Source organism: Schistocerca serialis, chromosome 2, assembly GCF_023864345.2.
Source record: "Schistocerca serialis cubense isolate TAMUIC-IGC-003099 chromosome 2, iqSchSeri2.2, whole genome shotgun sequence".
Classification (NCBI taxonomy): Eukaryota; Metazoa; Arthropoda; class Insecta; order Orthoptera; family Acrididae; genus Schistocerca; species Schistocerca serialis.
Window position 1 is genome coordinate 322,351,359 of NC_064639.1, and position 26,858 is coordinate 322,378,216.

Genomic DNA, 26,858 nt, shown 5'->3' on the forward strand with positions numbered 1-26,858 from the left:
GTCAGTCAGACGAAAGATAGCCCTAGGCCAAGTCGCGTGCTACCTTCTCTAGAACAGGAGTAAAGTTCCTGTGTGACATATAAAAGTTTCGAGAAATGAAGTTGTTTCAGTTTATGTTCTAAAAGTCGTAAAAAAAAGTGTGCGACGACACGTAGAAGACTATAAAGTACCACTCGAGACGTGAAGTTTAAACATATGGCTTTTCTTCGAAGGAGAGGAGGAGCAACACATGTTTTACTCACATTTATATTCGGAAACTCTCAAATGTCCTAACTCCATTCCGTGCCATAAAGTTTATAACGGTTTCGACATCGTGACTGCTTCTCGGAATACCTGTGAGAGCTGGGTGTAACATGCATCGCTGTTTTCTTCGATACTTAACTCAATTTTGTGCAAATTTTCTTTTGTCAGATGATAATGCATAGGATTTTGTCTGAAGGTAAGAGTAGTAGGCGGCAGGAGCTGTAGGTCTGAGAACTCCATATAGCATTTAAGTCAGACGTCCACTGACAGCGCGTTGTGACATACCTTCCAGCGGCAGCTATGTATAATGTTCACAATGCGCCCCTAACACATACTAATGCGAAAATATTTGGGCGTTTTATAACGTATTAAGCTATCTTGCGGCAAAACAGATGCTAATAATTTCATCGCAGTTGCAAATTCGAAGTAAAAACTGATGCTATGCGTCCTTTTCTTCTCTGAAGTGAGAGTTTAGCAGCTGCTTATTCTAAATGGGATACAACTTTGAAAGGGATAACTTAATTGCGTATACCAAGACATGTTTCCGTACCTGTACGGTGGGGAACAGCGTAGCTGAGCTTGGGAAACAGTACTGCTATGCTCAGGACGCGGATTCTATTCCCGGTCCTTCCAGTGATTTTTCCTTGACAGGAGGACTGGAACGGGGTGCACTATGCCTCATGATTCCAGCTGAGGAACTGCTTGAATGAGAAGGGCTGGTTGAATTTAGGGCCGATGAAATATTCACGGCTAGGGATAGGATGCAGGAGATTTGGAGCGATTTCAATTTGGTATACATTTGTCTTACTTACTAGAAAAGAATGCCGTGTATGTAAGACAGTCTAAGAACCCCAAGCGATGGGGTCGGGATGAAAATGGAAACATATAAAAATAATGGAAAACGATTAATATAAATTCGAGTCCACAGGTTTCAAAATACAATGACGATTGGCGCCATCCCCAGTGACATCGTACGGGCGATATTGAGTGGATTTACGATCACTGATTCTTCTAAGACAACTTGCGACTTACTTGGTCAAGCCTAGGTTATCTCAAGAATTCATTCGTTTAACAGGAATCGAAATTAAAGATAACCTTCAAGTTTTTTGTCAAATCGCTGTAATAGTGCTTTAACAAAAGAGAGTGCTTTGTACATTCATTACTCTGTGTGGACTTTTTAATATTACTTATTTTTTAAGAAGTGAGGTAGCGGGTGATACATTTTATCAGCAATAACTTGCAGCATTTAGCCATTTTAATAGTAGATGATGTAATTCAACAACATGTTTCAAGAGTCCATATTCCCTTAATCAGGTTGCTAATAACAAGTTTGTGGCATTCGTCAAATAAAATAATAGTTTTTATTTTATTTAATTTAATGTACACCAGGGACTGAGTATTCGCAACCTGATGATCAGATCATTTTCTATTGAAACACGTAGCTGAACTATATAACGTATTATTAAAGTGGTTGAATGTAAATAACTATGACTGATAAAACAAATAATTAAAATTGCTTTTACTCAATATTCAGTTTTGATACATTTTCTTGTCAAACAGAAAGATGTAGATAAGAAAGTAAGTGGACAGTGGTAGTACAACCGGCAAGTATAAAACAAAGAAACATAGAAACACATTCTTTCTCGAGGCCTGATTTATCTGTATCACTCTAACTTGTTTCTCTCGTGATACAACGTCTCTGGAGTTTTCTAAGACACCAGACGTCTATGACCCTAGACCTGTTTTCGACTTTCCATAATGTTGATCCTTACACGTTTTTGACGAAGACAGTTTATTGCTACATCCACAACGGCATTGAAACCGGTATCATTTTTCGCTTAAAACCGTAGGCGTGCAAGCTTATCATCACTCCTAGCTATATCTCGTCTATTGATTACGGCACTGGGGGAATATGACGCGTCGCTAATTTTGTCATACTTTGCATGTCAGTCAGTGCCGAATAAGAGTCTGCAGCAGTGGTCCCCACGCAAAAGTTGGCACTGAAGAGATCTAAGGGGCCATTCCGGGTCCGTGAAAGATTTGGGACGGCACTGGGGATCAACCGCAGCTCCATTGGACAATATTCGCAAGAATACGCTGAAATGTTTCTTAACAATGAAATAATAGAACACATTTTTTCAAAACACAATTCTAAATATATTTTGAGGAAGAGGAATCTTTATTGTAAGTAATTATTACAACACCATACATGGTGAGTTACCAAGACATTGCACTGCAAATATTGCGGAAATGGAAAGTCCTAGTAATGTGCAGTTTTCACATAATGGACTGTTAGTCACGGGCTCTTATTCTTAGCTAATCAAGGAATTTGTAATAATACTTACTGTGGTGTCAGCGCCAGACACCACACTTGCTAGGTGGTAGCCTTTAAATCGGCCGCGGTCCGTTAGTATACGTCGGACCCGCGTGTCGCCACTATCAGTGATTGCAGACCGAGCGCCGCCACACGGCAGGTCTAGAGAGACTTCCTAGCACTCGCCCCAGTTGTACAGCCGACTTTGCTAGCGATGGTTCACTGACAAATTACGCTCTCATTTGCCGAGACGATAGTTAGCATAGCCTTCAGCTACGTCATTTGCTACGACCTAGCAAGGCGCCATTACCAGTTACTATTGATGCTGTAAAACATGTACCGTCAAGAGCAATGTTCCCCAATTGTGGATTAAAGTTAAGTATTCCAGAAGCTACGTACCTTTTTTGCACGTCTCAATCCCTTGTCCTGTTCCAGACATCACGCCAGCCTGCATGAGCTTAAACGCGTGCCTTTCGGCTTCCTGTCATAGTGGATTGGCTGTCTTGCCAGTCCACAACAGTTTGGCGACGAGGCCAAATCGCGTTCGTAACTATACTGCCCTGATTTACTTGTGTAATGGCTTCGCCACAATCTCCAGATGTACTGTCCGAATTTTATCGCTTACAGAATCAGCAGACGCAGGCCTTACTGGATGCCCTTGGACAGCTCGTCCAGGGTCAACGTGCAATGAAAAACGATGCGGCAGCCGCCGCTCCATCGCTCACGCAGCCCCAAAACGCTGTTGCACCAACTTTTCGTCCTTTTGATGCGGTACTGGAAAGCTGGACGGAGTGGTCACGCCAATTTGGATTCCATCTCGCCGCCTACAGAATTCAAGGTAATGAGCGGCAGCCTTAGCTCCTTTCGTCCGTCGGCGTCCACACATACCGTGTGATAGTCAAATTATTTCCCCGTCGCGACGTAGCAACTCTGTCCTACGAAGAAACTTTGTCTGCATTAGATGCATATTTCAAAGAATCAGTCAATGTAGTTGCAAAAAGGTATACCTTCTTTCGTACAAAACGTACGGCAGGTCAGACTAATAGGGAGTGGGTTGCAACCTTGCAAGGCCTTACTAGGGATTGTGCTTTTGAGTGTCAATGTGGACTCCCTTATTCAGATACTATGGTACGTGATGCAATTGCACAGAACGTTTCTGATGTTCGTACACGGGAACAGATTTTGAAACTAGTCAATCCCTCCCTTCAACAAGTGATGGACACATTGGATCAGCAGGACACACTTGACTTTGCTCAGGAATCATTTGAAACTTCGCCACCCATGTGTCAGGTTAACCGGCTCGCCGGGCGAGCTGCACGGAACAGTAAACAGTCCTTGTGCCTGTCCGCGCCAAAGCCGCCTGGCTCTCAGCCATGTGTACCATGCCAGCAAGCAAATGCAGTGAAATCATGCCCGCGGTGTGCTACTAGACATTCGCGTGAGAATTGCCCGTCACGCCAGGCTAGTTGCTTTTTCAGTAATAAAAAAGGCCATGTTCAGAGTGTTTGCCAGAAAAAGCTCAGATTGGACACTCACAACCATTCCAGGCCCTTTGTTTCACGCTGAATTCGAACCAAGGATACTCAGGCTCGTGAAACTTCGCCTATGGAAGTTCATGTAGTTCATTCCACTCTGCCCAGTGCTACTCTCTCTCACAGTGACTGTGTTCGTCCCACAAATAGTGTGCGTCGACATCGCCGGAAATCCCGTCAAGTCGCAAGTGATTCTGTACCAGTGTCAGTTCACGTTGCGCGAGACAGTCGCTCTTGTCGTCAGCAGGACAATAAACTTTTTGTGGACTTGGCCATTCACGGCAAAGTGATACCGTTCCAGCTCGATACCGGAGCTGCAGTTTCACTAACCAATCACGACACGCACAAACAGCTGGGCACACCTCCATTGCGTGCCGCAGATGTTAAGTAGTTAATCAGGACAAGCGATCCCTGTGTTAGGACAGTGCAGCCTTCTTGCAACATACAAAGGACAAACAAAACTTGTGTCATTTTACGTCCTTCGTTCTTCTTCTGCAGTGAACTTGTTTGGTTTCGATTTATTTCAGTTATTTAACTTGTCTATAGTAAATCAGGTCCTATCAGTGAACCAGACTGTGCCTTCAGCCAGTGTTTCTCGTCTATGTGAAGAATTTGCGAACATTTTTGCACCGGGCCTTGGTTGCGCTAAGAACTATAAAGCACATTTGGAACTGAAAGTAAACGCGCAACCGAAATTTTTCAGAGCGCGCCATGTTCCCCATGCATTGCGTGATGAGGTCGCAAAAACATTACACGATTTGGAATCACAAGGTGTCATTGAACGTGTGCAGGCTTCTCTCTGGGCATCACCCTTAGTAATTTTGCAAAAACCTTCCGGAAAATTGAGACTTTGTGTGGACTTCAAGGCAACAGTGAATCCACAACTAGTGACTGCAACTTTTCCTTTACCCCACCCGGAAGATCTTTTTGACAAGCTGTGCCCTGGTAAATATTTTTCGAAGTTGGACCTAGCAGATGCGTACTTGCAAATACCGGTGGACGAAGAATCCCAGCGCGTTTTGGTGGTTAACACGCATCTTGGTTTGTACCGATTCAAACGACTGCCATTCGGGTGTGCATCCGCCCCTGCATTGTTTCAGCAATATTTACAAACTGTTTGTGCGTCGGTCCCTACTGCAGCAAACTATCTGGACGATATTGTGGTCGCCGGAAAGACGGAAGAAGAACATTTAGCCAATCTCAGAACATTATTTCAGATCTTGCGACAAAATGGTCTTCGCTTGCGGAAGGACATATGTGTGTTTTTTGTTCGTAACTTACCCTATCTGGGACATGTATTCAATGCCCAAGGCATACCTCCCAGTCCAGAGCACCTCCGTGCCATACAAGACTTGCCTTCGCCGCAGAATTTGAAGCAGCTACAGAGTGTGCTGAGAAAACTCAATTATTATCATCGCTATGTGCGCCACGCCTCTTCCCTTTCAGCTCTGCTTCATCGTTTACGCCGTAAAGGTGTTCCGTTCGTCTGGACGACGGAATGCGAACGCGCCTTTCGCCAGTTGAAATCGGCGTTGCTTTCCAATACTTGCCTTACGCCATTCGATCCCCGGAAGCCCCTTTTGTTGATGGTGGATGCATCGGATTTCGGTATCGGTGCTGTGCTTGCGCACCAAGATGGTTCGCACGATCGCCCTATTGCCTTTGCGTCCAAATTGCTCTCGTCTGTACAAAGAAATTATTCACAGATCGAGAAAGAAGCTTTGGCTCTCGTATTTGGTGTTACAAAGTTTCATGATTTCTTGTATGGTCGTCACTTTACCACCATCACAGACCACAAACCTTTGACATCGCTTTTTCATCCGACCAAGCCTGTGCCTCCATGTACAGCGCAGAAGTTCATTCGCTGGTCTATTTTCCTCTCGCAGTACCGCTACGATATCTTGTATCGGTCCACTGCTAAGCACAGAAACGCCGATGCATTGTCCCGTTTGCCTGTTGCTGAGGATAGAGCATTCAATTCCTCTGAACTTGCTTGCATGTTCATTGATTCGGAAACCGATGACGTGGTCGAATCGTTTCCGATTGATTTTCGTCGTTTAGCTACAGCCACAGCTGCAGACTCTGTCCTTGCTACCGTTCTGCGTTTTGTTGCTACGCAATGGCCCTTGTCAAAGTCACGGATCGAGGATCCGTTGGTTCACCGATTTTTTGCTCACAAGGAGAGACTTTTTGTACGACGTGGTGTTTTGCTGTTGCGTTCTGATAATGATCAGTCCAGGGTCGTGGTCCCACGTTCGTTACAGTCCTCAGCCTTAGGGCTTCTCCACCAAGGACATTGGGGTCTAGTGCGAACGAAACAACTTGCTCGTCAGCACTGTACTTGGTTCGGAATCGATGCTGCGATTACGAAAATGTGCTCTTCTTGCATGGCGTGTGCCAAACAACAATCCGCACCGCCGCGGAAATTCTTTGCATGGCCAAAAGCCACTTCCCCTTGGCAACGCTTACACATCGATTTTGCTGGTCCCTTCTGGAATGCTCGATGGTTGGTTCTGGTCGATTCATTCAGTAATTTTCCTTTTGTTGTCCGGATGTCTTCCACGACGTCATCTGCCACCATCCAAGTGTTATCCGCTATCTTTTGCATTGAAGGTCTTCCACAGACTATTGTTTCCGACAATGGCCCACAGTTCATGTCCGCAGAATTTCAGTCATTCTGCAAGGCCAATGGTATTCAACATGTGATGTCCGCGCCGTTTTCGCCACAGTCAAACGGTGCTGCTGAACGATTGGTCAGGACTTTCAAGTCACAGATGTTGAAGCTGAAAGAGTCGCATTCTCGGGAGGACGCGTTATTGCTCTTTTTGTCCTCGTATCGCTTTCAGCCCCAAGATGGTCGCTCGCCGGCTGAGTTGCGCCACGGTCGCCCTCATCGAACCTTGATGTCTTTGCTACATCCGCCGCATCAGGTTCCTGTGCAGCGGCAGACACCTGCTTTTGCCCCAGGCGACGTTGTCTACTACTGCAACTATCGAGGTTCACGGCGTTGGCTCTCAGGGCGCATTCTTCGCTGCCTTGGTCGCGCTATGTATCTGGTTTTGGGGGACCTCTGGTGAGGTGCGTCAGCATCTCAATCAGCTGCGCCTCTGTTGTCGCACGGGATCTGCCGCTCCCCGTCTGCTTTCAGCGACGGTGCCGTCCGGTCAGCGCCCTGGGGACCCATCTACTGGCTCGCCTCAGCCCCATGTGTTACAGACGATGCCTTCCATTTTGCCCCATGGCGACGCGCCGCCGCCGCCGCCGCCGCCTGTTCTCCCGCCGGCGTCTCCAGTCGTGGACGCGTCGCTCCAACCGCCGGGCGCCTCCCTGGGTCACGCGCCGCCAATCGCTTCCCGTGACCAGTTGTCCTCCGCCATGGAACTCTTGCCCGCTCCAGACCATATGTCGTCTTCGTCCGTCGGGTGCCCCAGCCCGATGGAGGTCGACCCTTCGACCCCTCCTGTCTCTCTTCGGGCGCATACACCGCACGTTGGCGTGGACTCTGAAGCAGGTTTTCAGGCGTTTCCTAGCTCCCCTCGGTCCGAATGGCAGGGTGCGGGTGGCACAGCCTCGCCTGTTGTTAGGCTCCCCACCTCGTCGCATACGTCAACATGGGGTCCTCCCCACGGCGGGCGGAAGCCTTATGCCACAACCGTCCGCCGATTTGCGGGGGAGGAATGTGGTGTCACCGCCAGACACCACACTTGCTAGGTGGTAGCCTTTAAATCGGCCGCGGTCCGTTAGTATACGTCGGACCCGCGTGTCGTCACTATCAGTGATTGCAGACCGAGCGCCGCCACACGGCAGGTCTAGAGAGACTTCCTAGCACTCGCCCCAGTTGTACAGCCGACTTTGCTAGCGATGGTTCACTGACAAATTACGCTCTCATTTTCAGAGACGATAGTTAGCATAGCCTTCAGCTACGTCATTTGCTACGACCTAGCAAGGCGCCATTACCAGTTACTACTGGTGCTGTAAAACATGTACCGTCAAGAGCGATGTTCACCAATTACGGATTAAAGTTAAGTATTCCAGAAGCTACGTACCTTTTTTGCTAGTCTCAATCCCTTGTCCTGTTCCAGACATCACGCCAGCCTGCGTGAGCTTAAACGCGTGCCTTTCGGCTTCCTGTCATAGTGGATTGGCTGTCTTGCCAGTCCACAACACTTACAATATGTATTTTTGTGCAAAAATACACTTTTTAAATAAAATAATTCCAAATGTTATTAACAGAGTAAAAGTAGGGTAAATTAGAATGTCAGTGGTGTTTGTTGCAGGATTCTAGTGGGAGTCGTTTACTATATATCGTATTTTGACACGTGTACAACACCTGTGATACCACACACTACAGAACAACAAAAATGCGCGTGCTAGTTATGTGGATTCTGACCAGTAACGGGACAATTGTCCATCACAGGTCGTTCTGAATGATCATAGGCAGTGACAATGTACGCTTCCAGTTTGATACTGAACAACTGCTGCACACGCGCTAGCATTTCAGCGGAAATGTCCGAGATGGCTGCAGTAATACGTCGTTGCATATCATTCGGTTGTGATTGATATATCCTTGTAGACAGCGCCTTTTATCGTTTCCCACAGGAGAAAGTCTACAGTTGTCAAATCCGGGGAATGGGCCGAACAACGTACAGATCCCCTGCGTCCAATACAACGATTTGGGAACATTTCGTGAAGACATACCATAGTCTTTCGTGCGCTATGGGCTGTACAGCCATCATGTTGGTATCATAGGTTCTTCCTAGCCTGCACTGCAGAGGAATGTCTTCTAACGTCCATCGAGGATAGTAAGTTAGGAGGCTGCAATACTTGTGAGCGCCCATTATTCCATCTATGAAAAACGGGGCTATGAGCTGATGGTTCACTATCCCACACCGCACGTTTACACTTCATGGATGCTGACGTTCCACCTGACAATGCCGATGGGGATTACCAACAGGCCAGTAGCGCATGTTTCGGCGGTTTCCCTGGCCAAGATTGGTAAATGTGACTTCATCATTAAACAAGATACATGATACTTCTATCTCAATGTCCATGTACAGAAGTTAACAAGATTCTTATAATGGTTTTCATGCAGCTCTTGACGGAGGGAGATGTGATAGGGATGGAACCTTTGTCGATGGAGAATACGTAATACACTTGCCTGACTCACGCCACTTCCTCGTGCGACAGCGCGGGAGCTAACGTCAGGATCAACTGCCACAACAGTAAGAACATAAATTTCCCCGTCTTCTGTTGTCAATCGATTTCTTCTGTTATGTTGTATAGATATTACACTACCACTTGTACGGAACTCGTTGAACAGGTTGATAAATAACTGCCAAGATGTTTTGTAGGGCGGGCAGCCACAGCCAAACTTCGACATTTTTCCGAAGAAAATTCCGCACTGGCTGTATGAATGATTTTTATTAAATCTGCGTCCGGTTTCGCACCACTTATCGGTGCATCCTCAGGCATATACGCTATTTATAACATGGTAACGTTGAACAGTGCCCTGTAGCCACTCCCCACCATTCACGTCCAATATACCTTCATCTGGTGAAAGCGGTAGTTAAAATTTAAATCTTTTTTTAAATTTTTTTAAATGATTGGAGCGGCAATGACCGTGTACGTTGAGAGGAGCGGCGCGGCAGTGGACACGGCCTGACTGGCTGGCCGAAACCCGGGTTTCCTCTCAACGTGCGCGGTCATTGCCACTCCCAACATTATAAAATTTTTTAAAAAAGATTTTTAAATTTTAACTACCTCTTTCAACAGATGACGGTATATTGGGCGTGAATGGTGGGGAGTGGCTACAGGGCAATATTCAACGTTACCATGTCGTAAATAGCGTGTATTGCTTGAGGATGCACCGATAAGTGGTGCGAAACCGGACGCAGATTTAAAAAAATCATTCATACAGTCAGTGCGGAACTTTCTTTGAAAAAACTGCCAAGATGGTTGATGTCTATTGAGATATCTTGCCGCCTACATTGTATAAAAACGAACTGCATCGTTCTACACTCTCCATACACCATGAGCATGTCGGCTTTTTCTGCATTGCTAACTCCCATAGTCCACTCACTACCCACTGCTTGGACTGTCACACAATAACTGGCTAGCAAGTCGCAATGTACTCAAGGAACAGACAAGCACACTGTAAGCAAACATACATCTTATCTAGCAACACCGCTGGTCGAATACCAAAAACAACTGTTGGGAAGGAAACTTTTTAAGAAACGATGTCTCGTAAACGACTTGCACTATAATCCTGCAATAAACACCACTGGCATTCTAATTTACCCTAATTTTAGTCTGTTAATGTCAATAGGCATTGTTCCATTTAAAAAAGCGTAAGTTTGCACAAAAATACACTTTCTAAGTATTATTACAATCCGATTGTTGGTTAACAACATGAGTCCATGACTATCAATTCATTCCGTGAAAAGTGCACAGCCATAGCACTGTCCATTTACGCATATTTGCGATGCAAGTTTAAGGTGATTCACTCTATTTTATCTGCTCCTAGGATAGTTGAAAAGGTGACAAGCATAGCAAAAAGCAGTGGTTTAAGAAACCAAAAGAGTTAAAGATTTTGCACCAGTCATTTCACCATCCAACTGTTGCTGGTATAGTCTTAGCGGCATCAGAACAATACGAAAACGGCTTACGTGCCTCTTATATTTCTTAACTCTATGCCCGATTTGCAAAATTGAACTCGCATCTATAAAACAGCTCCAAACATCTGATTATTTTAGAAACGAGTTAATGTGTGTTAAGTATTTGACATTTATCATGAAAAATCCTTTATGATTGAGGATGCAAAAACCCCGTTATGTGAGTTTGTTAGTTTAGTTTTATTCGCCTGTAGACTAATGAAAAAGTCAAAACGATCCTAATGTTTATGATGTCATATCTCTTGGCTGTGTGTCATACAAAGCCGTGCATTTCCAGGTACCTTATTATTTCCCATTCTGATCATGTCATATTGTTTTTGTGTAAATATATATGTCGTTCATAAATATTTTTGTAAATTAAGTCCACACCTGCACAACCCCAGCGCAGACTCTACTACACCCAAATCCAGTGCTACAATTGGTAGCAGAGTGTCGTTGTGCGTTGTCCCACCATGGTGCTCACAGGCTTAGTCTGAGAACAGTACGTCTACATCTACATCATACCCCGCAAACCACCTAGTGGTGTGTAGAGGAGGGTACTTTCGGTACCACTATCTGATCCCTCCAACCTTGTTACACTCGCGAATAGTGCGTGGGAAGAATGATTGTCGGTAAGCCTCTGTATTGGCCCTAATTTCTCGAATTTTCTCCTCATGGTCAATACGCGAGATGTATGTGGGGGGAAGCAATATGTTGTCATTTTCCAAAAAGTCATAATTCTTGACCATAAAACATGTTCCATAATTCTACAACAGATTGACGTCAACGACATAGGTCTATAATTGTGTGGATCTGTCTTACGACCTTTCTTAAAAATTGGAATGACCTGCGCTTTTTTTCAAGCCGTTAGGTACCTTTCGTTGGTCAAGCAATCTGAAGCTACGGTCGCAGGTTGGAATCCTGCCTCGGGCATGGATGTGTGTGATGTCCTTAGTTTAGTTAGATTTAAGTAGTTCTAATTTCTAGGGGACTGTTGACCTCAGAAGTTAAGTCCCATAGTGCTCAGAGCCATTTGAACCATCATGGAGGTCGCATTAGTACACAAATTTTTCGTAAGTGAGACACCGTCACTTGGGCAACTGCGTTAGTTGAAAGCTTGTGCTAAGAATTCTGTCAGCAGGGTTAATCATTTGTTGTCGTTAGTGAAAGCAGGAGAAGAGAGGCAGGCGATGAGTCAACTGCAAGATAAGACAGAGGAGATGGAAGTTGTAATCAGTTTTTTAGTTGTTTGGCTCTGAGCACTATGGGACTTAACATCTATGGTCATCAGTCCCCTAGAACTTAGAACTACTTAAACCTAACTAACCTAAGGACAGCACACAACACCCAGCCATCACGAGGCAGAGAAAATCCCTGACCCCGCCGGGAATCGAACCCTTTTTTAGTTGTTTGGTTGTTTTTATATCCTTGTTAATGTGCAAGAGGAACTGGTTGTTTTCTATGCTAGTAGACTGTTCAGTTATTGGCTGGTAGGAATTTTTTTCTTTGTTGGTCCCTGCATGGGGTGTTTTCTGGTTGCTGTGCAGTACATGGAAGGCAAGATCAATTCCAGTTGTTTTTAATCACCACATTATTTTTGTTTGTGTGTTGGGATGTCGTGTCACTGCCATGGCTTGTCATGTTTGTCGGATATTCTTAGCGTTGTAACTGTAGCGTTGTTTCCAGTATGTCCCTTCACTCTTCTGCTGAGAGGTGACGACCTATTCAGTCGAAGGTGGGGAGGGGTGGAGGATGGACAGAGGAGTTGCGCATCAATTTGAAATTCGCAACATGTTATTCTTACTGCCTTCCCAGCCATCCGTGACACAAATCCTCTGGCATCAGTAGTTTGGCCAGAAGGTGCGGTTGGTGGCATTTGAGCTGCAGCTAGCCCTGGTCTGAGACGAGCTGGTATGTCATGACACGGTGGAAGTCACCTTCTCCGCTTGGAACTGTGAACATATCCTGGGAGCCTGCAGTGCATCAGTGCTGGACAGGACTTGGGATGTTGGCTGAGATGGAAGCTGGCTGAACCTGGAGGGGGTGGACAGTAGACCAGAAGACGCGGCAATACCAACTTCGGCCTTTACTAAAAGCCGCAGTGGCTACCGGCGGACGAGTCATGGGGCAGTGCTGGCCTTGTACAAGGTGCTGGCCTATTTTGGATGAGATGCGCCAGGCCTAAGCTGTCGCAGTGATCTGCAGTGGAAGCTGGAGAAACTGGTAGATGGCCAGCAGCCAAAATGGCGTCGGCAGGGACCTGGTTTGCCATGGAGCTGAGCAATCTGTGGAATCAACAGTCGACTTGGCGTAGGGACGAACTTTTGTGGACATCGTTTACCTAGAGGGCAGTAATTGTCTTTTACCAGTAGCCAGAGGAGACAGAAATCACAGCTAGATACAGATAAGAGTGGCTTTGTGACTAATGTAGATATGGAACACTAAAAATGTCCTTAGTGGCCGGCAGTGATTCATAGGCAGCTGACAAGTCGTCAGATTCAGAGTGTTTTACGGCAGGTACTGTGTACAGTGAAGTGGCTGATGTATGTGTTTTCAGTATGACGTGTTTATTACTCTCGCAATATTGCACAGCGTGGTCATGAGGGCAGACTGGCGCATTGCGTTAGAGGGGCGAGCGCTACAGCTGTAAATAGAGAGAGCTCTGTACATTGTTTTTTATCGCGCTGAGTGTGTATCAAATATTGTAGTATGTAACTATAATTTATTAGAATTTTGTTGCTGCTGTTGTTTGTTGGAGAGGCAGTTTGATATCTGTGTTGTCTGTAGTAGTAGTAGTAGTAGTAAGTAGCTGGTGGGCGCCCATGGTAGAACAGATAGATTCTATGGTGCTTTCACTCGTATATCGTACTATATTGAGTCAGTTGTAAAGTCGTGTGTGCCTGTAGGGCAGAAATTATGTACATTCCATTCATTTGTTATTCCGCCTTGGTACCCCCTTCGTGTCACTGGGGCTGAATCAAAGTTGAATTGTGTTTACTATTTTTATTATAGCGTTTTTTACTTATTCTGTTATTGTCTGATGCCTAAATTACACACGAGTTAGATCCGGGATGTATAACATTGATTTCTTATTATTGTTAATCATTCTGTTCATGTCAATTTGTATGTTTTGTAACGGCTCCCAAACTCAAGGTCCTCGGCGGAAATTTTGGGGCAGCCACCACAAATTGTATAAAGCGTGGGTAGTGACCAGGATGTAGCTAGGTCTGTTGGCCGAAAAATAATTAATGGCAAGAATTGCGCCAGCTAGAATGAAGGGATAACTTATCTTCATTTCTGACGAAACGTGCACCGGCAATACAAGTCCAAGTAATATCCAAGAGTAATCCGTGTACTGAGCCTAGTCCAATACAATAGCAAATATCACACAGCAAAGGCTAGCAATAGGCAATCGACAATAGACTCTCCGTCTCGGGGCCGGCGCTCCTACATATATGCAAAAGGCAGAGGGCGCTGCGGACCGGAGCTCAGCCGTGGCGCGACCTCTTCCGTCGGCGGTAACGCCCTGAGACGCCGACGGCCGCGACAGGAACTGTGGCCAGCGATGTCACGGTCAGGGCGCGCGTGCGCGAGTTGTTTGGTTGGTTGGTTGGGTCCGTGGATACAACAGTATGGAAATATTTATGTCGTCAATAATTTCTTTAAAATAGACCCAAATCTGCGCAACCCCCAACCCAACGCACGTTACAATAGCCACAGTTATGGTATTTCTTGCTGATCTTAGACTGGTTTAAACTACGAAATACGCACCATATTCCATTACCATTGTCAAAACTTCAATTAAGACCTTGACCGTGGTCTCAAATCGGCCAATGTCATGCGCCCCTTAAAATGTGGCAACAGTTTTCCCATCACCTTCGCGTCCGCTGTACTCACCTTGACAGATTTTTTGAGATACTTACGATCCTCTATTCCAATTGAATTCGGGTGCCTTCTCCAGTTGCTTCCCTGAGAGAATTCTCACTGGTGATTTGTGGTAATAGGCGAACAACGTAGGCATTATTTCTATGAGCAGCACAATCCAAGACCGATTGCTGCCACATGTATTATAATAAAGCGTACCATTCGTAATCGTGCAACGGCCTGGCCGCCTCTCATTGTTGTGTCTTCTGTTTAATATCCCTTAAGGATTCACCCTCCTGCTGCTTGGCGCTCCCTTTAAATAGCGCCGGGAATCACGCAACATAGAAATTACCCCTCGCGATTTATTACTCTTCTCACGTCCACCATCTCATTCTCTTCCGAATAAACATCTGACTCACACCGTCCACAACGACATCGGACGTCCTCACGTGCTAAACCTCGAACTGAAAAGCCGAACTTCGTGTAGCGCACCTAGCTGTCCTGCCTGAGCACCAAGGGTGTGCCAACACTCAGCTCAACGGGTTTGTGGTCCAGGTTAAACCGGAATTTTTCAAAAGCAAACAGAATTGACACAGCTTGAAGTTCATAAACGGAATACTTCTTCTCCAATGGGGAGAACCCTCTTCAAACATATGAGTCTGGCGCCACCCCTCTGGCTACTCCTGAAACAGCACCGCCCAACTACTGTCGTGGAAGCATTAGTTCTCACCATAAATTCCTTATCTAAGTCCGGTGTGGATAAGAGAGGAGGTCAGGCTAGCCTCCTTTAATCCTTCAAATGCTACTTGTATGGTTCTAACCCCATTAACATTTACAACCATTCTTACGTAATTCATACCGTGGTCTAGCCAACTGCGCGAAATTCGAAACAAATTTCCACAAAGTATCTCCTTGGCGTTCCTTGCCGGCGGACAATCTCTAACAGCCTACGTAAGTCCAGAACCAGTCCTCACTTGTTCTGGAGAAACAAAACGTTCCAGAACCCAAATGCCAACAAACTGGATTTTTACGCTATCCGATTTAACCGTCAGTCCTACCTTCATAAGGCGTACGAAGACCCTTCTTAAGTGTCTCATATGTTACTCCCAGTCTCTATTAAAAATTATTATATCGCCCAGGTAATGATACACAAACTCGAATTTAACACCACGAACCAACGTATATAAGACTACCTTGCCACTTGCGAGATCAAACAGCACCCGATTTAATTGAAACAGGTTCCAATCTGTGACAAACACTGACATCTGCTCAGATCCTTCGTCTAACATAATTTCGTCGTCAACAATAGCAATCGTCCAATTGAGCAATGTCCGCTAGACAAACACGAGCTCCAGAGAGTCAACCGTGAGAAGGGATAGGGACTGTGACAGAGATGTAAAATTCTTTTGGTATAATAGAAGGACCGACATTAGAGAGGAAATCTGCTCTGATGTGAATCAGAGTAACAACGGATGCTACTGTAGTTGGTACCAAAATCTGTGATTAGCGCCAGTACTGAGGATATTCTGGTAGCTATTGTTCTAGATACAGGAGCGACTGTCAATGTGATTTCGATCAGTTTTTTCAACAAAGTATTTGGAAAACCCATCTCCCTTTCCTGTACTGAAAGGTTATTGGAGCCGTTGAGCCGTTGACATGAAAACGAGAAATGTCAGAATACAGGGATGGATGTTAGTGAAACTAGAAAACCTAGAGATACCATGCACCTGTCTAATAATTGAATGCTTGATTGTTGAATGTATTCTGGGCGTTTATCTGTGAGAAGGACACAAAGACTGGCTTCTCTACGGGCAAAGTTTCCTTCATGATCAGTGAGCTGTTACCATTTTTTTTTCTTATTCACCAAAAACAGTAACAAAAATGGCTACGATGAAAGGATATAAATAAGGTGACAGATAATTGCAGTCATAAATTACAGCATTCAAAAAATTAGTCTTTAGCAGTAGCACAATGTAGCACCTTCACTGTCACCTTCAACTGGTGGCAGATCAGCATGCACATTTTCTTCTTCTGCAGCCGGTTCCTCACCATCATTTCCCAGATCCAATTTCATCATGGGCAGTAGCCACGGATAGTATAACCACGGACTGTACTGCCGAGGTTTTCGGGTAAACTTCATTATAAAGGAAAATCGCAGGACAAGAGCGCTTCTGGTTAAATCAATCCAAGTACTTGGTGTCACGCCAAAAGTAGAACAGAACATTACTGGCGAGCAGAAAGAGCAGTTGTTCAACCTATTGAATCAATATGCGAAGGTGTGTGAAGAAAAACCTTGAATAACACGATGATATGCATATCACTTTTATGTATTTCCGTACAAAACCATTTGCCATGGTTTGTAAACTGTCCCGTAGTCACAACGGGCAGCAGTAGATGAAGAAATCAGAACGATGCTCGAGTGGACTTAATCGGACCAGTACAGAGGATGTTCCACGAGCTTAAGCAGTTCGTAAGGATGTATCGTCGCCTTGAATATCACTATGGATTGACTATATAAAATTATTTGAAGATATAGTTAATCACCCGCCTCATTTATCAACATAGTACACTATGACAGAGGAAATGTTTCGCAGGAGGCCAAGAAATGAATGGTTCGACAAGATTCCACCGATTCCCTATGACAGAAATCAGTGGAAGAAATGTTCAAAAAGGTGTCATCAATTTGACAGGCAAAACATTTAGAAGAAGGCATAATTTCGAGATGAAATTGGTAAATATCCAAAGGTATTAATCAGGTGAGAAAGTGGTAGTAAGAAGTCATTCACACTCATCACTCTTCGACAAAGGGAACAAAAAGTGGCTACAGTGGCATATGGGACATTTTATCATTTTAAGGATTTCCAATCGTGGCAGATGACTATTAGGGCACCTGGATAATCATCGATCTAAGTTCATCCTCATGAAGGCTTAAGGAAATGTTATTCTTAGTGGGATTAGTGTGCATTATTTTAAGAACATACTGTCAGTTTGAATGTTTGAGCTGAATATTTATATTGGTGTAATGCATAAATTATTTTTCGCTGATTTTCCGGTACGATTAACAGGTATGTTCGGTTTTGAGATTATATGACACATATTTGAATATTATTCTCTGCAGTAGTTAAGAATTATCCTTTGAAGTACCCAGAAGCTCATGAATGATCTTTGAATTTTAAGTAGTTATGAGTATAATCATGGTCCTTTTTCATAGTGATTAGATCTCCTTACAACCGAAGCACATTATTATTACAGTTTAGCGTAAGGGAAAGTTTTGTATTTATATAGATTTCACGATTCTCCCCTGATAATCTTAAGATAACTATTTTCTGGCCATATAAACAAGAGTAATGAACTCAATAATCCACTCTTACTTGGAGTATATTTGGATGATGATAATTACTGGTTTAGAAGTCCGTCTAGCTTGCGTTTAAAGCTGCACCTAGCTTGGTACAGGTGGGACTTGTCATGGAGGTTGCTGTGATGTGTTGTACACTCTTAAGTCCGATCCTTCTTCAGAGTCCCATACTTCGTTTCTGACTATCAGTGTTGAGTCCGGTGCTCAATATATTTTGCATTGACTGCCACTGAGCTACTTGCTCCAAATATCAGGTCACTGAACCGAATTCGTGAGGACTCAGGGGTGCTTGGTTCAGTTGTTGCAGTTGTCATGACTTACGGAACTTTTAAATCAGAACTTCCATGAGAGGCAGATTAACCTAAACAAGTAGAACAACGAACTTCAAGTTGAAATCTTGTTGATTTTTGTGTGATAAAATGTGGATAGAATCGTGATCATACGCGAGTGCAGTGTCATGAAGAAGGATAAACATTCTGGTGCGCACGAAGTGAAACGAGTGACAGCCAATCGCTCAGGAATGCACCTCAACAATCGGTTCTCAGAAACAGTACTGTTGTCGCCGATGTGGCGTTATTGCATATGTTGACCCTGTTTTGTTTGACAGATCTTTGAAATGTACCGCGGACGCTCTGTGAATGTGCTGTGTGGGCTTTAAGCAATTTACCAGCGAAACTACAATTATAAATTACAGTCTAATTACAACCCAAGGAACATTTATTATGCATAATAGCCAACTGTATAGCAGACCTCTCTCGAATACAGGCGACTCAACATATCTGACAACTTAAAATAAAACAAAGATTATTCTGCGGACATTATCATTCACGAACTAATCCATTCACTTAAAGATATTTACGTAAATAAAGTTTTGCTCATTTGTATTCTGAGTACCAAACAGTCTCTAACATGACGATACAGCAACTGCAATACTTCCACGTCCTTTAAGCAAAACACTTGTTTCTGCTCACCCAATGACACCATATTGTATCAACATTTCATAATCTCGGGTATCGAATCTACCGAGAACTCCTGATTACTTAGCATTCATGGTAAAGGGTGCGGTAACCTAACAAACTGTGGCTTCTACGTTTCACCGTCTCATTATATCTCTACTTTCTCTGTCTGGTTAATATGCTCTGCCAGTATAAAATTTCCCTGCATGAATGCTGCTGCAAATGACTCACTAATTATAACATGTATTCACACTGTCCTGCAATTCACTAACTGCCTGCTGACATTCTCCTTCCTTCACTAACAACAATGTATCGTTAGTCCTATTGATGTAAGGTGTAGCCCCAGCTTGCAATAATTGCAGTTGCCCATGGAAAGACGTCCCACTTTCAAAAATCTGAAGAACTAATTTCTTCTCCATGAGGGTCATCCTAATGTGGTCGATTTCGCTACTCACGTCTGTTTCTCTCCTGCTTCAACTAGAATCCGTCACCTATGACCTGCCAAATTTGCTGGGACAACTCAGCCATAGTACCCAAGGGGACGGCTCATGAATGACCACTCCACATATTTATTCGTCATTGCACAGCCATTCAGCCACTCTCCGGGTGACCCCCCCCCCCCCCCCCACCCCCGGCCACCCCTAGTGGCCATGTCTGAAACAGCACACAGGAAAGTAAGCCAACGTTTCTTACTATTCTAAAACTAAAGCAATGGGCACCATGCCAGCGGCACACACAACCACACCCTGCGTATCAATTGTAGCACTAGATTTGGGTGGAGGGGGTGTGGGCAATTTCATCTCGAAATTATGCCTTCTTCTAAATTTTTTGCCTGTCAAATTGATGACACCTTTTTGAACATTTCTTCCACTGATTTCTGTCATAGGGAATCGGTGGAATCTTGCTGAACCATTCATTTCTTGGCCTCCTGCGAAACATTTCCTCTGTCATAGTGTACTATGTTGATAAATGAGGCGGGTGATTAACTATATCTTCAAATAATTTTATATAGTCAATCCACAGTGATATTCAAGGTGACAATACACCCTTATGAACTGTTTAAGCTCGTGGAACATCCTCTTTACTGGTTCGATTAAATCCCACTCGAGCGTCGTTCTGATTTCTTCATCTACTGCAGCCCGTTGTGGATACGGGACAGTATACAAACCGTGGGCAATGGGTGGAAGCTGGCATCAGACAATAAAAGAATAAGTAAAAAACAGTTTAATAAAAATCATAAAAAAACTCAAATTTGACTCAGTCGCCATGACACATACAAAGGGCACAAAGTTTCAGACAGCTCAGTTTTACAAAAGTACTGTTCACGTAATAGTCTTGACATGATCTCTTCTGCCTCGAAATGGGATAGACCTCAATATCTAATTGTTAATTTATAGTTGATTTAAGGTCAATACAAACATAAAGTGAGCCACTTCATTTTGTAACACTACCAGCGGTTTTTCTTTAGTTTATTGGCTTTCGGAACATCCCCATACAGCCAATTCAGCAGTAAAATGTCAGTTATAATGATACCAATGCAAGGACAACACAACATCCAGTCCCTGGGCAAAGAAAATCTCCAACCCGGCTGGGAATCGCACGTAGGCCTCTTCAGTCAGCAGTCTGCTGTGTTGACTGCGCAGTTAACGAGGCTCTACCAAAGGTTGGATCCGTCAGTTGTGAGGTCAGTTCGAAATGCTGCAGGCACTATTCTAGCTCCAAAGTAATGAGGTACTGTAAGTTACATAATTATTTGCACATCATATGCCCGATGAAAGTAAGTCTGAAAATTCGGTGCGTAGGGAATCAAGCTCATAGAATTGCACGACTCCTGATTCTACAATCTGGGCTCCCTCGATACTGTTGTTACAGTGAGGTTGGGCAGTAGAGAGACCACATGAAGACTGTAAGTCAGATATGTGAAGCTTCTGTATTGTTGTTTGGGCCTTGGATGTCGGGGTTTGAATAATGGGTGGTGTGACGAAGATGAACTTTATGAGTTCCGCTTATGCTGTCTGTGGCGTTTATGGGAATGCCACTACATGGAATTTATCTCACTTACACCAAAATGTTTCTGTGCTGTTTTCGATACTTTAAACAGTGTTGCAGAAGATACGGTGCTTTCCTCAAAATAGTGCTGTGTTTATCTGACATTTCAAAAGTTCTTTCCAGTGTTAACACTTCTCTGAGAGCAGGATTTGTTAATTTCAGTGTCTGTGCACATACTTCTTTATTGGCTACGTATACAATTATTACATCATGCACGAATGATTCAGCACATGATTGTTTACAGTTTAAAATTTCACACAAAAATCGACACTCATGCATCAGCCGCTTGAAATCAGTTCCCACGCATCGTGACTGGTGCGACTTCTTGCGAAAATGGAAAAATGTGAGCGTAGCTGCTACAAAGTATGTTTGTTGCTCGTAATGCCTGGAGAGCATAGCCAAATTGGAACACTCAGGTTTATTGAGAGGATGTAATTTTTGAAGAAGACACAGTGTTTGGGGATCTTTATAATTATTGACCGAGTTTAAACGTATAATATCCTGTCATAACTTGCATCAGCTCCTCGGGCCACAACAGCATCCACCACCCCCACTCTTCGCTCCATTTCATCCGGAAGAAGAAGACTAGGACTGATACTATACACATCTGTAACTCCACTTCCAGGCGAGTAGCACAACCACCGTTACTAAACAGAGTGCATTTCTACTACGCGCTAATCCCCAAACACTGTTTGATGGGATCTGATAGGATGTAGAGACCAGGAGAGACTCTCGAAGCGTGACTCATGATGCCGTCCTGTCCCCGGCTTATAAAGCTGCCTGCGGCGCAATACTGTTGGAACTATTTCTCTGTCACGTGACACACGGACGCGAGTATGTTCCTTGTTGTGCGGCACCCGCTGCCGGTTTCGTCTCCTACTGTCCGATCTCGGCGGCGTCGTCTCGTACTTGTGACGCTGAGGCGTGCAGGGGCAGTGGTGGCGGCACGCGTGATGGAGCTGCCCAAAGGGTTGCCGGTCTATTAGGCGAGAGCCTGTGACATGGTAGAAACTGTGTGTTTGTTTTGAGGCAGCGTAACTGACAGAGCGCACTCATCCCCAACTATATTCACCTAGTATATGATAATGAGAGCATTTAGCGACTTTCAACAAACATTAACCATTATTTCAAACGTTTCCTAAACTTTTTCTCGCTTACATGCTTAGATTCAAATATTTAACACTTTAATTTCTGAAACTAATTTGTACTTGGAAGTTGAATTCCTGTAAGAATAGAGGTGTACTGTTTGTGCCTGTTCTCTTACCGAATAGACTAAACGTGATGACGTGTAAAAATTTCCTTACGTCATGAGTTGCCACTTTACTACAATATCTGGCATATACTCTCATCGTAATGGAACTCTCACCCCCATATTTTACCCATCAGGTATCACATAAATCTAGCATTCAGTAACTAATTGATCAGCTGCACAGATCACGTTCATAACCTGCCAAGGTAGCCATATGTTTATGTGCTTTATGTGTTTGGATATGAAAATCTACATATCACGAGCCACAAATTAGTTACATTATAAACGGTCCTATTCTCATCAGAGCACACAATAACTTCTTCAGAAAGATTGCGCAATGATACCAAGAGGTAATAGATTTTTTTTTACTTTTTTCATTTAATATTTTAATGTAGTTTTAACTGTTGCAATTCAATTTTGATCTTTACCATAATGAAGTACTGTAGCTGTGTACACGTTCTTTTTCTGTGAGATACAAACTACAGCTTCTTACCTAGAGTGTGTTAATGATATTGATTACTGAAACTGCATTTGCGACGGCGGTGAATTTCTACTAAACTGCAATAAATTTTGTTAGACATTGGAACACATTTCAAATAAACGCTTTATCTACATCTACATTTATACTCCGCAAGCCACCCAACGGTATGTGGTGGAGGGCACTTTTCGTGCCACTGTCATTACCTCCCTTTCCTGTTCCACTCGCGTATGGTTCGCGGGAAGAACGACTGCCGGAAAGCCTCCGTGCGCGCTCGAATCTCTCTAATTTTACATTCGTGATCTCCTCGGGAGATATTAGTTGGGGGAAGCAATATATTCGATACCTCATCCAGAAACGCACCCTTTCGAAACCTGGCCAGCAAGCTACACCGCGATGCAGAGCGCCTCTCTTGAAGAGTCTGCCATTTGAGGTTGCTAAACATCTCCGTAACGCTATCACGCTTACCAAATAACCCTGTGACGAAACGCGCCGCTCTTCTTTGGATCTTCTCTATCTCCTCTGTCAACCCTACCTGGTACGGGTCCCACAGTGATGAGCAATATTCAAGTATAGGCCGAACGAGTGTTTTGAAAGCCACCTCCTTTGTTGATGGACTACATTTTCTAAGGACTCTCCCAATGAATCTCAACCTGGCACCCGCCTTACCAACAATTAAGTTTATATGATCATTCCACTTCAAATAGTTCCGTACGCATACTCCCAGATATTTTACAGAAGTAGCTGCTACCAGTGTTTGTTCCGCTATCATATAATCATACAATAAAGGATCCTTCTTTCTATGTATCCGCAATACATTACATTTGTCTATGTTAAGGGTCAGTTGCCACTCCCTGCACCAAGTGCCTATCCGCTGCAGATCTTCCTGCATTTTGCTGCAATTTTCTAATGCTGCAACTTCTCTGTATACTACAGCATCATCCGCGAAAATTATCTTGTGTGATCTGTCTAACACGCTTCATAGAAATGGGTAAAGGCAAGTATCGTTCACAAATAATATATTTTCATTCAGAAACTTTAAGCATGATCCGAAAGTTGTTTCCTCCCACATTTGCCCCCGATCCCACCCTGTGTTCTGTCGCTACCAACATCGTGTATGAAAAGTTAAATTCTACTCTTTCTTCACTCATCCATTTTTGGGGAAGTAAAATCAATTAACAGTTTCCTCGTTCAAACACGCTACATTTGAGAAATAACCTTTTATTTTTGGAAACAAATGTTATTCACTCTTAGAATTCATGAGAAGTAAAAATTTTCTCTAGTTAAAGTAGCAACCGGCGCCAGTTCCTTTCCACGCCCATTCAATCAATTGGCAGCGCACTACACGTGAAGGCAAGGATACTTATGAGAGTCTCGTTTGGGCACACTGTCCTTTGTCATATGTGTCCACCACAGCGTATGGGAGGTGCACATAAGAAGTTGCGGGAATTTTTGTTTTTTGGGAAGTATTTTTATTTATTGGTCTACTTCAGTGCCATCCCCTTCAAAATAGTCACCATTAGATACTATAAAACGATTCCAAAGCCTTTTCCAACATCCGAAACACTTCTGGATTTGGAACTTAGAGACAGCTTTTAGTTCTCTCGACTAGGCGTTTTTAATCTTGTTTATGCTTGTAAAGCGACAGATCTTTAATGTTTCTTTCTACTTCTAGGAACAACAAACATCACATCGGGCCATGCCTGGCGAATATGGAGCGGTACTGTTTTTAGCCAAAAAGTCACGAACAAGCAACGAACTGAGGGCAGGTACATTATCGCACTGTAAAAGCTATTAATTTTTTTTGTCACAAATTCTGGCCTGTTTTCGGATTTCTTCAAGCAAGAGCGTTGAAGTCGTAAGCAGTACTCCCAATACATCGTTCGATCTTGTGGCAAGAAGTCATGGTATGCTATGCGCTTACAACTGAAGAACGCATTGCACATTTGACTTAACTTGTCGAGGTGAATCAAAATGCTTCCACTGGGACGGCAGAGCTCCAGTTTCGTCATCATATTCGCCAATCCGCGTTTAATCATCTTTTATGACATGTTTTAGTAGTTCTGCATCGCTGTTGACTTCATCTAAGGACTCTTGGGCAACTTGCACTCGCACTATTTTTGTCCGAAATTCAACAATTTAGGAACAGGTTTCGTTGTCAGTCATTGCATATTTTGTGAATTAAACAGTCTAGATCGATAAATGAAATTCCTTTTCTTATTACGACGTTTCGACTTCTGTCATCATCAGATAGACATAATTAAGATGGAAGGAGCGCAAAGATTGACTGGCGTTTGTTATAAAACATCAAAGTCCAAATTTTCGAAAAAAACCTTCAGTGTCAATATTTAAATCTATACCTAATAGGGGCGTCAACTAAAATTGGGTTCAAAAATTATATAAATATGTAAGCTGTAGCGACAGATGGTGCTGGTGTGGTGGACGCCTCCACATATTCCTTTTATTTTATTATTGTTCTTATATTGTACTTATAAGAAGAAAAATTTACTTTAAATTACAAATGTACACAGTCGATTCTAAATTTTATAAGTGTAAATGAAACGGATAAACAGAATAATAATAAAATGAAAACGAATCCTGAAGGCAATGTCCTCCACACTAGCGCCAGCTGTCCACTAGAACTCATATCTCTGTATAATTCTTGAACCAGTTGTCAGTTGAAGCCCCGATTAGGTATCGGCAATGAAACTGACACTGAACCTTGCTTCGCAAATACAAAATAACACGCGTGTCACTCTTTATGTTCCTATCATCTTAATTACAGATATCTGACAATGGCAGATACCGAAACTTTGTAATGAATGAAGACATTTTATTTAGCGATCTAGATAGCTTTATACATAAAATATTCATGATGATCGCAGACTTAACCGCAAATTTATTTCCTTTGTTAATAAACAAATTTCATATCCAAAACATCGGAAAAAATTTCACGGATGAGTCAGTATACCATCATCATCGACTTTTTTGATTGAGATTCCCCCCTCGTTCATAATCTGTTGTTTCACTTTTTCCACGATTTTATTGACTGATCATGTGCTGGGGCGTACAGGTTGCTCGTCATCTTTAATGTCTTCACGGTCTCTTTCTAAACGCCTTAACTACTCGTAAATCCAATATTTAACATTTCTATAACTTTATTGCGCTTTATTTCGTTTTTATACTAAAATTTAATACAAATTTTCTGATCTATTTTTATACAAGATGAATAGTCACCGATACTACCAAAATACATGTAATCTGTTTGACAGAAGACTAAATATCTGATACAGCCAACACAGCAGAGATATTTTCCAGATACACTATTTGATCAAAAGTATCCGGATACCCCCAAAGACATACGTATTTCATATCAGGTGCATTGTACTGCTACCTACTGCCTGGTACTCCACATAAGCGACCTTTGTAGTCATTACATATCCTGAGAGAGCAGAATGGGGCGCTCCACGGAACTCACGGACTTCGAATGTGGTCAGGTGATTGGGTGTCACTTGTGTCATACGTCTGTACGCGAGATTTCCACACTCCTAAACATCCCTAGGTCCAATGTTCCCGATGTGATAGTGAAGTGGAAAAATGAAGGTGCACGTACAGCACAAAAGCGTACAGGCCGACCTCATCTGCTGACTGACAGAGAGTGCCAACAGTTGAAGAGAGGCGTATGTGTAATAGGCAAACATCTATGTAGACTATCACACAGGAATTCCAAACTGCATCAGGATCCACTGCAAGTACTATGACAGTTAAGTGGGAGGTGAGAAAACTTGCATTTCATGGTCGAGCGGCTACTCGTAAGGCTCACATCACGCCGGTAAATGCCAAACGACGCCTGGCTTGGTGTAAGGAGCGTAAACATTGGACGATGGAACAGTGGAAAAACGTAGTGTGGAGTGTCGAATGACGGTACACAATGTGGCGATCCGATGGTAGGGTGTGGGTACGGTAAATGCCCGGTGAACGTCATCTGCTAGCGTGTGTACTGCCAACAGTAAAATTCGGAGTTGGCGCTGTTATGGTGTGGTCGTGTTTTTCATGGAGGGAGCTTGGACCCCTTGTTGTTTTGCATGGCACTATCACAGCACAGGACTACATGGATGTTGTAAGCACCCTCTTGCTTCCCACTGTTGAAGAATAATTCGGAGATTGC

At 43.6% G+C, this 26,858-nt stretch overlaps 1 protein-coding gene across 1 annotated transcript in view; it reads right to left on the minus strand.

The window, feature by feature from the left end:
- Positions 1 to 26,858, minus strand: part of LOC126457125 (inactive ubiquitin carboxyl-terminal hydrolase MINDY-4B) — a 496,867-nt gene that overhangs the window by 315,546 nt on the left and 154,463 nt on the right. The window lies entirely within an intron of this gene.